The sequence below is a fragment of the Melanotaenia boesemani genome, chromosome 2, assembly GCF_017639745.1.
Source record: "Melanotaenia boesemani isolate fMelBoe1 chromosome 2, fMelBoe1.pri, whole genome shotgun sequence".
Lineage (NCBI taxonomy): Eukaryota > Metazoa > Chordata > Actinopteri > Atheriniformes > Melanotaeniidae > Melanotaenia > Melanotaenia boesemani.
In genome coordinates, this window is record NC_055683.1 from 13,287,616 (window position 1) to 13,299,456 (window position 11,841).

Sequence of the window (11,841 nt, forward strand, 5' to 3'; positions counted from 1 at the left end):
CATATGTGAGGTTGCAAAAGTCACATGATTGAAGACCAGGAATATCCACCTGCTTATCTGACTGTAAATTTAAACCCAAGTGAAAAAAACTCAATTATCTTCCAAAGAGTTATAAAAGGTTAACAACTCACACTGTCCAGCACTCTTATGTTCAAACCAAACGTGGGTTACTTTTTAAAGGCCTTGCTGCACCACTTAACTTCAGCCCTTAAACTGCAGTCAGGAGGAAGCAGGGTATAGTTTCTGGAACCCAGTCCAGCTCTTCACAAGCTACACGTTGACTTGTAGGCGCAGGAAAACATCTCAGCCTTGGCTGCTTTTAAACATCTTAGCAAATCCACTTATGTAATATGCAAATCTGGTAAGAGTTCTTCTGGTCACATCATTCAGATATTAAGAGTCACTGGCAGTGGAGTGATCATGGAACCACTAAGTGCCAGGAAAATCTTTTAATACATCTACACAGACCTGCAATTTCCAAGGTTTAGAAAATCAGAAAGGAAAAAGGGCAACCGATTCTCCCAGTGCATCATCTTTACTGAGAAGAAAACAGAAAGGAACACTTGAAAGAATAAAAAAAGTACCCTGATCAAATCTTTCCTTGTTTGAAAAAACGTGCTTCATCTTCTCTAGCAGGGGAAAGAATGATCTTGTCATCGATTGAGAAGTGGAAAGGGAACCAGCGGTGATAATCCCAGCAACGTCCAATAAATACCACAGAGAAATCACAGAAAACTTAGAAGACCACTACCAGCTGCAGGAGCAAAGGATGCCTGAGAGCATCTGTGGCAACAAACCCCTGTGACCAGAAGAAGCAAAGAAAAGGTAGAGATACAAGCAGAACCATAATAAATTCCACATATTCCTCATATAAAAAGGACAAAAGGCTGCCAAGCTATACGCGGCACACTCTCTGCCCTTGTTGGAAAAGTAATGAGAGATCTTGTGTGACATTGAGATGCTGAAAAAGGAAGCAGAGGACTGGTTCTGCCAGGTGATGTGGCAATAAGATGATATGCTTTGGTAAGGAAATAATTCAGCAATAATGCTTATGTGTGGACAAGCAGCCAAGATAAACAATTAGGCAGGATGTACAGCTTGTTTTGGATTTATTTTAGGTGCCATGACAGTGGCAGTTTTCTAAGAAATGCTAATTTAATTTTCTACACGGACGAGATAGATCCATATTTTCATGATGCTATGCTTAACAGTGACAATCACAAACACTGAATGGATCCACAGCCAAGTCACAGCTCAGCACAATCCGAGTGGTTTTAATACCTGAGCCAGACAGTTGCGTTGCAGCGACGGTGAACTGACAACCTGCTGGAGTTGATGTTGGACTGAGACTGCATCTAAACAAACATTTCTCTACACAAAGAGAGGGTGCAGACAAAAAAGAGGCACAATAGCAAACAAACCCTCAAAGAAGACACGCGATGCACTTCAAATTAATGCAAAAACCTGTTCGACGACACAAGAGTAAACACACCACACACAAACATACACACACACACGCGAGAAGAGGGTGGCAACATCCTCAGTGTGAGACCATTTCATCCATCCCTCGTCACCTTTTCCCCTCAGTGATACAGTCCACTGTACTTGCATAACCAAGACAGTTCTGTTCCAAATAGCGGGGGAACTATGACACAGTGGCAATTTTCAGTGGTATTCCTGTTACCCCTGCATGTGTACATCACATCATCCTCCATCTTCCCCCTCTTAGTGATACATGCCTAAGAGAAAGTCATCCAGGCGAGCAAAGTCTTCCACAATGCCATCACTGCACTAGAAGTGAAAACAGTGAGCAGAGCAGACGCACAGATCAGACTTCTGCAAGCTTGCAGCACCGCTGGCTGAGACCTGGGCCGTTTTGGGTGGCTGCGTGGCTTTCCTAGCGTTTTTGGCTCTCTCACCCTCTCTGATGCAATGGAGAAGCCTGCATCGAGCTGAAGTAAAGAGAGAGGGGGGCAAATAGTACCAACCTGATTAACAGAGGTGGAGGACTGCTACACCTTTCAGTTAACTGCCAGAAATATAGCTCCCTCCAAATTTCCCTGGAAGTTTTAGCTTCGAAGAATGACTTCAAAACGTCATCTGGAAGCAGTGTTACATCATAACCACTCAGCCATTATCCCCCCCCCCCTTTCCTGCAGTCTGCCTTGCCAATGAACTGGGACTGGGAGGACCTTTTTTTTTTAAAAAAAAAAAAAAAACTAAATCAGAGAAACAATCATGGTGTAATCACAGAAGAAAGCTCTGCAAAGTAGTTAACCCATATCCTTCCAACTCCTTCCAGACTTATTCACTGATTGTAATTGTCAATATTAACAAGATAATTGGTCAAAAGTCGCAATCGAATGCTGCTGTGTGCAGCTGGATGCAATAAACAGCTTTGAAACATGCTGAGTCATGTTTAAAGTGGCTAAAGGATGTGTGTCATGTCTGACCCAAATTAGGCCAAGCTCTGATGAAATCATTTGTCAAGCGTATGGACCATTACCTTCGCCACACTTCACATTTTCACCACGAGAGTTTTGCTGTTTTGTGGTCAGGAGTTTAATCCCAGCTCAAAAATGTGCTCTCCTGTGACTGCAGTTGTTTGAAATGAATCATGAAGGTTCTGGTAGTTTTCATGGAGATGAAGGAGATTTCATAGTGAAGTATTTGCTCTTCCTATGATATACTATCTTGGGCTTCACTTCTTTCTGGATCCTCATGATGTTTCTAAGATTGATGTGGGGGCTATCGTCCATTCTCCTGACTCTAACCATTAATAGAGGTGTTGATCATCAGCATGGGTCAATGGCCTCCTGATATATGTACCTGTGTAACACGTCTATTAAAGTATCTATAAAACTGCTCACGTTTAGCTTCTATTGTTGCACAGTTCCTCACCAGACATTATGAATGAATGAACTGGGCAGCTATCGTCTGGTTTTCACTGAAAGTAATGCAGTTTTCTTTTAGGAGGAGATAACATTTGAATTTTCTACTGTGTTCCAGGTGAATGTACTCTGACACAGTAGCGCACATCTTTACACTTCTGTAGTAATCTCACATGTCTAAGATTAAGATTATACATACAGCCCCTATTATTGTTTCAAATAATATCAGACATGAGGGGGAAAAAAAAGACTTCTTGAAGAAGAGGGTTATTTAAAATATGTTGTTAAAATAATAAGTTCTGGTTTCAGATACGGAAAAATAAACATGAATTTAATTTATTTAAAGATATTATCATAAGTGAAAATGTCAGGATTGGTTTTCAGAAGATCGCCATCTCTGAAAGACTGATTTAATCTCAAACTTTGGATGGTAAATTTACACAAGTGCTCCTCCAGAGAAAAAAAAGGGATATTCCATCAGAGTTTTAACATGATGACTATAGAGTGTCTAGTGTCTGTCTGGGAGCTGAATCATCAGGCGCTCCTAGTTTGGGTTTGATCTGGAGATTAGTTTCACTGCAGACTTCCTGGCAAGCAAACCGCAATTCCCATCAACCAGCCAGTTACACACCATCAAAGAAAATCCAAAAGTGAAACTGAAAGCAGGCTTATTCAGAAATCTTTACAATTGAAGAAAATATGCTAGGGGAAGGGAGGGGGAACAGAGGAAATATGTTTCTCACTTTTTTTTAACAACAGGAATTCTGTGGTGTATTTGTTCAACTTCAGTAGAGATGCCATTTGAAACGCGATCTGGTGTGAATATAAACATCTCTCTTCTGATCCCATCTTCTCAGAGGACCAAGAGAGGCTCAAACAGCAGTCCTGAGGCCCGGACAGACGACTCCAGTCAGCAGTTGGCGTCTTGTGGCTTTTGCACTGACTCCCCTTCAGTCTGTACCAGCAAAGACTTGAGAGACCCCCCACCCCATCTGCTTGAGGTTAGTCAAAGTTAATCGCATCAACCCTTGGCCGTCCAGGTTTAAAGCAGAGCCAGCACGTTCAGGAATTAATCTCAAGTTACCCTCCTCCACCATGCAGCCACCATGGAGAAAATGACCCTTGTGCGTGTTGATGTTTATCAGAGCTAATGAGACTTTGAGCAAACTTGCTGAAGGATCGCACCTGCTGCAAGGACTGGAAAATAATCACAGACATCCTTACAAACAAATGTAGGAGTAACAAGCTCAACGCTGCAGTTTCAATCACAAATCACAAGTGGAAATCTTTCTGGAGAGGCTTTTCCCTAAGAAAGTGACCAGTGTAGACCCTCTAGAGCAGCCCCTCCCAAACTGGGATTCCCAAGATAATTTCAGGGGGTCACCAGATCATTCTAACACCAACGTGTTGGGTCGTGTCTCTTCTCTAGAACTGCATATGTGCAACAACCTTAAATTATCAAATAAAAATGCTTCATGTAAACATACCAATCGGTTTCTGATCAGACACATCATCAGAGTAACATTTGTTTAGGGTCAATCTAAACAGTGCAGAGCCGAATTGAATTATAACGTGATTCAAAGAATTTTGCACACATAAACAGTTATACTGGAGTTCCCTTCTAAATCTTTGTTTTAGTGCAGCTAACATCGTTATTAGCTGCTTAGCTGTGGCTAGAAGTCCTACAAACATAGCGAAGTTTACATATTTTTTGTACCATTATTTTGATGTATTTTTCTTGTCAAATACATTTTAAATAAAATTCAGTGTTTTTTCATACTGTGCAAGTCTTTTTTTCTTCCACAGCAGTGATTCAAAATGTCCTCAGATTATGTCAAAGAGCCAGACAGAATCAAAGAATTTCTCTGACTTTCTGCACAGTTCGTATAAGCACTGCAAACTGGGAGAAACTACTGAAGACAGCTGGAAATACTCCAGAGTAGAACACAGGATGTAATGCAACAAGCTGTTTACTGTACAAGGAATGAAGCCCCTCGTATACATCCATGACTCTAACAGATTCTGTGGAAGGGCACTATCATAAGAAATCTTTATCATCATCTAAAAATATATTCTGGAGGACCACATGTTGTTTTCATTTCCTAAAAGGTTGTTTTCTAAACTTTTGCCAAGTAGCAAAGTTCCCATCTGGAACATGTTTAGAAATATTCAAGGCTGCAGAGCAAACAAGTATAAAAGAAAAAGTGACAACATGCAGCAACTAATAATGTAATATCTGCCAATGATGTCAGAATTCTGGCCAATTTAAATGTAATAAGGCCAATATAGTTGCCAATAATTTTAAAACCTTTTTGAGCCAACAATGTAATGACATTTTGCAAATAATGTAATAAGTTATGTTAATGGTTAGTTATTAGCCTTGCAAGGAAAAAGCCTTTTTAAAAAATGTAAAAACTGTAGCCAATAATGTAATAGTACATTAAAAAAGGACTATTTCTCAGAAATACAAGCTTTTTTGAGACATTTTTGTGCAGTTTGCTCATCAAAATAGGTACGTTACTGACAAGTTACTATGTTAGTGGTTGTTACACACCAGGTAAATCTTGCTGCAATACAGGCAGCACTGCAGACAGCCAAGTGCATATGAAGTCAGTGTTCCAGACAGCAGTCATATCTGATAGGAAAGATACCTCCCAAGCAGAGATGAACAGAGGGGACAAAATAGTGGCGCTAGTGATGGGGGGGGCATGTTGACATTAGTGGGAGTAGAGCCTGCAGGAAAGAACCAGTTTAGTTCCCACTGGAACTTCCCTCCCTCACACTTACCACTAATCCAATTCTGACCCATTAACCACCACAGCCAGGTTAACAGAGAGGGCCTTTGAAGAGGGTCTTTCCCAAACCACCCAGAAGGATTAGCACCTCTCCAAGACCACAGGGATGTTCCCACTATTTGCAAGCTTTCCCTCTGATGTGGGTGGATAAGGAAAAAAAAACGATTTTGAGTTTGCAAGGAAAGGCTTAGCTCCTCATCTTACTCATACTGGGATGGACTTTAAATTCTTTATGAACCTGTAGGGAATAGAGTGCTACACACTTCTTTTGTGAACTGCAATTAACCAGATATTCCACCTTAACGACTATGTAAAGTCATGAACATCTTTCTTTACTTGCAGAATGATCGAATGTAAGAGACTCGTCTCTGTTATATTAACTGGGTCAGAGGATGGCTTGCTGTCCAGTCAGTACGAGGGATATGAGGAGAACACAACATGAGCTTGACAGCAGAGGCAGACGATGCCGTACCAAACCCGAGTCATTGCCATTCAAGATGCAGGTCCTAACCAGGTCTGCTAAAGCTTACATACCTTGCCGCTTAGTCAGGCATTGCTTCTGAATTTTGTTTGTGTTCCGAAGATGATCAGGCATGCAGAATGGCTCCAGACAATAATTTAGATTCACTGTAAAATACTTAATCCAATAACTGGTGTGTGAAGCTGAGGTCATTTGAAGAGTTTCAGATAAACTGTTAATGCTGCTCATGATGCAGCCAATCAGATTCCTGAATAGCAACCAGCATCAAAGACTCCATTAATGCTTAATGTTTAATGATGCATTGATGCTGTTCTATTAGATCAATGCATTTATAACAGTTTATATTAGGAGTGGGCCAATTCAACATGTGCTGATTCAACTGCAAGTCATAAAAGTTAAAAATCGATCATTTTTTATAATTATTAAAGGACAGGAACACAGCTGCAAAGTGTGGCACGAACAAAAAAATCAAGCATGCCACCCTAAAGTGTCTGGGCGGCAAACAGTAAACAACAGAGATACCAACTTAGACAGATAAACGTATACATGATTCCCGTTTCGTACATCAATCGCGCCGCCATATTGGTCCTGGCAAGTTATCAGTTCAATAGGACTGAACAGAGGAAAGACACCCGGATCTTCTGCAGTTTGGGGCTGAACAAAACCGAACACTTTGTTAACATGATCACTAGAAATTACTTTTCATAGTAAGAACAACTGTTTGTTTTTGTTTTTATTTTTATTTCAGGCACTTGTTATTCATTACATTGTTATCCAGCCTTTATTGTTTATTATATGCAAGAGCCTTTAGTCACACTTCAGAAATAATCTGACAGCGTCTGAATGAACATGGAGCCTTTTCAGTACTACAGGGTTTACTATAAAAAACATTTATTACTGTTACAATGGTTTTCACTGGTGCAACACATTTTTTAAAAACCTTTTAATAAGTGGCTGTTGTATGTTAGTTTTTATAGTATGGCATTTCAAAATATTGTGTAAAATCTACATTCTGTGCCATTTTTTAAGTATATCATGATAAAATAGATCTATTTATGGATGCATTGATGTACAACAAATTAGGCTTTACTTTATATAGAGACACCTTTTAAACCAGAGGATTGTAATAAAAATATCTATTGTGTTAATAGAAAGAAAATGAACCACATCTTCTAACACCTGGTTTTACCTTTCCCTTTGACAGTAATTTTTCCCCACCCATTATGTACTTAACTTACTTTAATCCCAATAAACGTGTCACAGCAGCGTCTACAAACATGCGGCAGCACCTCATGTGTCCCCAGCCCAGGTTAGAGGACGAAAAGAAGCCATCGGAGTAGAGGGTTTGACATATATTGTCAGAATAGCGTACCATACCCTTGTCTGTTGGTTTAGACTACTTTATCAAAACAGCATTGACAGCTAGGCTTCAATAATTTTACATATTTTTTAGCAATAGTTATTTCAAAGTTAATCATTTCATGTTGAATCTTCTGCAGTCTGGGAGAAGTCACTGAATGCTAATAAGTCGATGCTACAACACCTGTTTAAATGACATTACAGCCTCACTTGCAAAGAAATTAACACAAAAAACTGCATTATAAGTACACTTTATCTAAGTTTTTAGGTGCATTTCCCCTCAAGTTTAGTCATACAAGTGATGCACTTCAGTTAATACGCAACAAAATACACTAAACTAACTTGTGGCTTCACAGTCAAATGTATGCCGACACAATTTCTGAGCAGTCAGAGGCGCTGAATTTACAAGCCATTTGCAGTTTTCTGTGCTTTGCGTGCACATAAACCAAAGGTAGCTATTCTGACAACGCAAGCTAAACGGACAGAACATCGGTTGTGGCACCGAACCGTTGCTAACACATCTTAACTGTAGAGTTCGTGGAAAAATATGAACATAATAAGAAAAATATGTTGGATTCATTTATGGTTTGACATAAATAAATGGAGTTCAGATCATTTTGTTTGGTTACTTTAATGGATATGGAATGGATTTAAAAGTATGAAGTAACCACGGAGTGAGGAAAAAAAAAACTGAGATCCTAACATGGCACACCACTAGCTGATATGCCTCCATGTCCAGCTGCTAGCACTGGTTGTATCTGTTTTTAAGCTATGATTTTATAGATAACCTAAAATGTTTGCATCTGCCTAACTGGAAACTTTAGAAGTAACCGTCTAGCTGTAGGTGGTTTTCTCTTTTCTTTCAGGCACCAAATGAAACAGGGTCTGAGGAAACGGGAAATTATTACTGGTGTTTAAATTAATATGACAAAGCCGCCATTATGAGGTGTTGATGCTCAACTCAGCAGGAAGAGCCAGCCTCCCCAGACCACATATGCCACCCACTCGTCAAACCAATGGCACCACGCTGTAAGCCAGGACAGGATGAAGCTGTAAGCGATCCATTCGGGATAAGCAACACATAAGGCTTCCAAAGTCCTGCTGAGTATTATGGCTGCAATTCTTCCTTTTATTATTATAGGGGAACCTCAAAAAGGGTATCCTTGACTATTCTACTTCCCACCTGTCAGGGGTGACGTTTGGACAAGTGTTTGGGTCTGGGGAGCACTTCCTCTCCGAGAGGCTGCCCACTCTTGTCTCCCCCTCTGCTACATCTGGTCTCCTCTGGGCCGTCGCTGGCTTCGGTTGAGTTTAGAGCAACCGCAGAAGGCTTTGTCCTTGTCAAAGAGCAGCTGAACCAACAGGAAACCCAACTCCAGCCAGTCAATTAATTGATGGAACAATTTAAAATTACAGGAGGCTCTCAGCAGGGGGAAGGAAAATGTTTACAAATCGTGTGCCATAATTGCTCATTACATTCCCGCTTCCATTTTCCCCTCGTTTCTTTTTCTTTCCTCTCGTCTTTTAGCCGCCATTATTATTTTGTTTACGCTCGCAACTTGTCAAAGCAAAAATGTGGAAATGTTTTCTCAAAATGCGAGCCTATGACGGGCCAGTGCAGTTCACCACATGCAGCTAATCACTGCACATTTACAATGTATCCTGTCTGAACACCCAGATGAACCAAAATCACTTCCATACAGCCACTCTGTAAAAATGGCTCTGACTGAGACCACATCAGTGCAGCAAGAGCCAGCACAGACCACATTAAAAACTTTCTTGATCACCAGGGTCCTGTGCCTCCGTGGCCCCATCTGTGCCCAGCTGCTTGGGGTTTCAACAAACATCCAAAGACCCTCATCTGCAGACTACAGTCGGACCAAGCGAAGCCTCACTAAAAGGAAGAGACCCAAGCCTTTCACTCAAAGCCACACTGTGGGGCAGTGTAAAACCCCGGGGGTCTTTGTTGCATCGTTAAAACAAGTCTGTTTTCTTCTTGAGCAGCATCTGTGTCCATTCAATGAACTTTTACAAGGTTATTATAGATAAAAAAAAAGAAACTTCTTTTTGCAGAAACAGCTGCAGCACCGACAACTGCTCATCATCTGCAATTAAAGGAAAAGGAAGACAAACTTAACCACAGACTGCATCACACAAAACGGGAATCGGAGTGCAAAAGAAGCTCAGTCAGAACGGGTGGGAGAGAAATATGCTTTGGTCTGAGAGGAAAGAGGCTTATGATTCGGAAAGAACAGGAGTGACTCAGAGAGGAAGAGGTGGGAAAGCAAATGGAGAAATCTAGGGAATCCCACTGAGATAGCTCTCTTCACTGGTCTGCATCGCGCCAAAGAATTCAGATGAGCAAACCATATGCTTGAAAAGTCGCATATAAACCTTGCTGAGACACAAAAACACCAATAAACGTCAAGATTACGAATCTGACCCCAAAATTTAAACAAACATGAGTTTGTTTATTATTCTGGCGCATGTCTGGCAGGTCTTTCAGCTGTGTCTGATTTTGACCTTTTCTGATTTTACGGTTTTAATTTCATGTCGCGCCGCAGACATCTTACGAGGCTATGTCTTCAGAAGGCTGGAGGGACACGTTCTCCTTTCTGCAAAGCCCTAATCACATTAGAAGTGGCTCTGTGGCTTTGCATTCAGCCGTGTGTCATCACATTTATGGTTGCATGGAAAGTGGTCCGAATTACACCGAGAGCTATGTTAGCATGACAGAATTTATGAATGATCACACAAAGCAATGAGCCGTGCCTTCATGGTGTAATTTATGCCTCAGTGGATTGCGCATATAATACCATTAGCTGTGTTTGTCTGTGTGTGAGACCTAATATAGGAGCGATCAGCTGTACAATATAATGGAAACCTCTCCCAAGTTGTCAAGGGGCAATTCTCACCCCCAAGTGTTGGTTTTAGCAGCTTGCTTGTGATATTTTTCCAGTTTAATAGCTTGCTAAACATCTGCAACATCTGGTTCAAATGGACAGAGGAGGGGGTTTGTCAGCAATGACAGACGTCAACAACACAAACAGCTACAAGACACTTTAAATGCAGCAGGTTCTCAGGTGTCAGCGTTTGACTCAGACAAATAACAAAATGAAGCAATGATGTTGCATCAACACTTTATAAGGCCCTAAATCCTTATGTGGCTAAACTAACAGGCTAAGACACAAGAAAGAAACACATAATGGAGCACGCAGTTAAGTTTCTGTGCTAAAAAAAATGGGAGTTGGCTTGTGTTTCTGCAGAGTTTCCTGAGTTCTTCGTCACACTGTTGTTCAAGCAGAACAGCAGGAGGAGAATTGCATGAACTTAGCTACTGATGTGGATGACATCAGACAATATTATACAACAGTGGAAAAAAAAAGTTTCTTTGCACAGAGTCTGCTACTAATAGAGAAAACAACACAATCAAGTGCACTAAGAAACAGGCTGAAATGAGGAAAAAGCAGCTTTAACAGAGGGTTAGATTACTGTTGCTCTTTCAGTGGGATAATTTTTAGTCTTGGGGGGGATGTAGTGTCACTCGGCATCAAGAGGAGAAGTGGTTTGTGAGGTCTCGCTCTGGTCATTTTTTATGGTGGACTCACATTCTTAGCATTCCAGCAAGAGCCTGAATCAGTCGGGCTGCAGGGACCAGCTAATTCACAACCAATCAGACTGTAGATTTTCAACATGAAAGCTTTGAATAAGGAAAATATTGTGGTCATGCGTCCCTGAGGGATATCAAAGAGACACAAAAAAAGTAAGGCCATGGTGGGAAATTTTGCCATTTAAATTTTGTGGAGTTGCACAGATCATTGCCACTAACCATTTGTGGAAAAAGTGGCAACCTCCCTTATCAATGCCATCTTTGCTTTCTCCCTTTATAAAAATCCACCTTGATGTCTCCACTTGTTCCTATAAGAAACATCACCAGTTTAAATATTTAATTTGGCCCTTCCAAAAGGAACGAGACAGCCCTTGAATCAGATTCAGGTCAGATCCTGGACGCATATTAAAAAAAAAATGGGGCAGCTGTCTGACCCCATCTCCCAGTCAAAACATTGCTGCTCCCATGTAAACCTTTTCTAATGTTTGTGTTGAAAAGGCACAAACCAAACAGCTGAGGGAGAGAGATGTCGACACAGACCTGTCTGCACAACAGCATGCCGCTTTATAAATTGCCCTTTTTCCTCCATTAGAATCACATTAAAGTGTTTTAGGATGACTCACGATGTGGAGGTAATGAGGGGTCACTGGTTCAGGCGGGACTAAAGGAATTCATTCAATTTAATGCTGACCTGCTTAAGCAACA

The 11,841-nt window shown here is 40.9% G+C and overlaps 1 protein-coding gene across 1 annotated transcript in view; it reads right to left on the reverse strand.

Moving 5' to 3' along the window:
- Nucleotides 1-11,841, reverse strand: part of smurf2 (SMAD specific E3 ubiquitin protein ligase 2) — a 58,344-nt gene that overhangs the window by 45,367 nt on the left and 1,136 nt on the right. The window lies entirely within an intron of this gene.